The following is a 3,555-nucleotide window of genomic DNA, read 5'->3' as shown; positions in this document are numbered from 1 at the left end:
GCTTTTCTTCAGTCCAATACACTGTACTTGCTGAGAATGGACGCCAGTGCTATTTGCACTGTGTACGGCAATGGGAATACAATAGTGACTTTCACTACCAGAAAACAACTCTTGGGTGTGACCAGAAACTGCGTGTGCTTAAACTCCGTTAATGAATGGAAAACAGATGCTAGCTTGGCACAAGAAACACACTCTGCTTTTGAGAAAAGAACACTCTTCTACTGTAATGTGTTTCCAAAGGGCCAGAACAGTTAGCTTGCTCAGAACATAAGAACTGTATTTCGTACACACGGCCACATCTAGTTCAACTCTGCTTAGGAAACTGACAAGAACAGTAGCTTCTCTTCAGTCCAATACACTCTACTTGCTGGGAACAGACTCGAGTGCTTTTTGCACTGTGTATGAAAATGGGAGTGCAATAGTGACTTTCCTTACCAGAAAACAAGTCTAGCTCATAGGAACAGAAATTGCATGTGATTCAACTCAGTTTATAAATGTCAAACAAACAGTAGCTCGCCTAACAAGAAACACACTCTGGTTTTGAAAAAAGAGCACTCTTCTACTCTAAGGTTTTTCCTATAGGGAGAGAAGAGTGAGCTTGTTCAGAGCAAAAGAACTGTGATTTCTAAACACACGGGCCATATCTAGTTCAACACTGCTTAGGAAAGTGACAAGAACACAAGTATCTTCAGTCCAATACACTGTATTTGCTGGGAACAAATGCGAGTGCTATTTGCACTGTGTATGGCAATGGGGGCTCAATAGTGACTTTCCTTACCAGAAAAAAACTCTTGCTCATAGGACCAGAAACTGGTATGTGATTCAACTCCGTTTATGAATGGAAAACAAAACTAGCTCTCCTTACAAGAAACGTTGATTTGAGAAAAGAGCATTCTTCTCATCTACTGTGTTTCCTATAGAGCCAGAAGAGTGAGCTTGAGCAGAACAAAAGAACTGGGCTTCCTACACACACGGTCATATCTAGTTCAACTCTGCTAGGAACTGACAAGAGCACCAGCATCTCTTTCAGTCCAATACACTGTACTAGCTGGGAAACAGACGTAAATGCTGATTGCATTGTGTATGGCACTGGGAGCTGAATAGTGACTTTCCTTAACAGAAAATAACTCTTGCTCGATGGAACAGAAACTGCTTGTGATTCAACTCGGTTATGAATGGGAAGCAAACGGTAGCTTGCCTTACAAGAAACACACTCTGCTTTTGAAAAAAGAGCACTCTTCTACTCTACTGTGTTATCTATAGGGCCAGAAGAGTGAGCTTGCACAGAATAAAAGAACTGTGCTTCCTACACACAGGGACCATATCTAGTTCCACTCTGCTTAGGAAACTGACAAGAAGAGTAGCTTATCTTCAGTCCAAGAAACTGTGCTTTATGGGAACTGAAACAAGTGCTATTTGCACTGTGCATGGCAATGGGTGCGCAATAGTGACTTTCCTTACCAGAAAACAACTCTTGCACGTGGGGCCAGAAATTGCATGTGATTCAACTGCGTTTATGAATGGGATACAATCACTAGCTCCCCTTACAAGAAACACACTCTGCTTTTGAGAAAAGAGCACTCTTCTATTTTACTGTGTTTCTCTTAGGGCCAGAAAAGTAAACTTGCTCAGAACAAAAAACTGTGCTTCCTACACACACGAGACATATCTAGTTCTACTCTGCTTAGGAAACTGACAAGAACAGTAGCTTTCTTTAGTCCAATACATTGTATTTGCTGAGAACAGATGCCAGTGCTATTTGCAATGTGTATGTCAATGGGAGCGCAATAGTGACTTTCCTTACCAGAAAAAGAACTCTTGCTCCTATAACAGAAACTGCATGTGATTCAACTCCATTTGTGAATGGTAAACAAAAACTTGCTCGCCTTACAAGAAACACTGATTTCAAGAAAAGAGCACTATTCTACTCTATTGTGTTTCCTCTACGGCCAGAAGAGTGATCTTGAGCAGAACAAAAGAACTGGCTTCCTACACACATGGTCATATCTAGTTCAACTCAGCTTAGGAAACTGAAAAGAACAGCAGCTTCTCTTCAGTCCAATACACTGTACTAGCTGGGAACAGACGCGAGTGCTATTTGCACTGTGTATGTAAATGGGAACACAATAGTGACTTTCCTTACCAGAAGACAAGTCTAGCTCATAGGACCAGAAAATGCATGTGATTCAACTCCGTTTATGAATGGGAAACAAACACTAGCGAGCCTATTAAGAAACACACTCTGGATTTGAAAAAAGAGCACTCTTCTTCTTTTTTTTTTTTTTTTTTTTGGTTTTTCGAGACAGGATTTCTCTGTGCAGCTTTGCGCCTTTTCCTGGATCTCACTTGGTAGCCCAGGCTGGCCTCGAACTCACAGAGATCCACCTGGCTCTGCCTCACGAGTGCTGGGATTAAAGGCGTGGTGCCACCACCGCCCGGCGCTGGAGGGATAGCTTAGCTGTTAAAAAGCTAGGCTCACAACCAAAAGAGCACTCTTCTACTCTGCTGTGTTTCCTATAGGGCCAGAAAAGTGATCTTGCTCAGAACAAAAGAACTGTGCTTCCTACACACAGGCCATATCTAGTTCAACACTGCTTAGGAATGTGACAAGAACACAAGTTCCTTCAGTTATATACACTGTACTTGCTGGAAACAGAATCGATTGCTATTTGCACTGTGTATGGCAATGGAGCACAATAGTGACTTTCCTTACCAGAAAACAACTCTTGCTCGTAGGACCAGAAACTGCATGAGATTCAACTTTGTTTATGAATGAGAAACAAACCCTAGCTTGCCTTACAAGAAACACACTCTGCTCTTGAGAAAAAGGAACTCTTCTACTCTACTGTGATTGCCATAGGGCCAGAAGAGTGAGATTGCTCAGAACAAAAGAACTGTGTTTCCTACACACACGAGCCATATCTAGTTCAACTCTGCTTAGGAAACTGACAAGAACAGTGGCTTCTCTTCAGTCCAAGAAACTGTGCTTGCTTGGAACGGATTTGAGTGCTATTTGCACTGTGTATGGCAATGGGAGCGCAGTAGTGACTTTCATTATCAGAAAACAACTCTTGATCATAGGACCAGAACCTTCATGTGATTCACCTCCGTTTATGAATGGCAAAAAAATACTACCTCGCCTTACAAGAAACGTACTCTACTTTTGAGAAAAGAGCACTCTTCTACTCTACTGTGCTGTGGGATGGTCTGTATGTCAAATGTGTTGCTGATTGTTCAGTAAATAAATCACTGATTGGCCATTGGCTAGGCAGGAAGTTTAGGTGGGACAAGGAGAAGAATTCTGGGAAGTGGAAGGCTGGGGGGGAGACACTGCCAGCTGACATCATGACAAGCCGCATGGAAAGATCCCCTTAAGCCACGAGCCATGTGGCAAGGTATAGATTAATGAAAATGGATTAATTTAAGAAATTAAGAACAGTTAGCAAGAAGCCTGCCACGGCCATATAGTTTGTAACTAATATAAGTCTCTGTGTTTACTTGATCGGGTCTGAGTGGCTGTGGGACTGGCGGGTGAAAGCGATTTGCCCTGACCGT

This window comes from Peromyscus eremicus, unplaced genomic scaffold (assembly GCF_949786415.1).
Source record: "Peromyscus eremicus unplaced genomic scaffold, PerEre_H2_v1 PerEre#2#unplaced_32, whole genome shotgun sequence".
In the NCBI taxonomy this organism is placed as follows: Eukaryota; Metazoa; Chordata; class Mammalia; order Rodentia; family Cricetidae; genus Peromyscus; species Peromyscus eremicus.
This window is presented reverse-complemented; position numbering follows the sequence as displayed.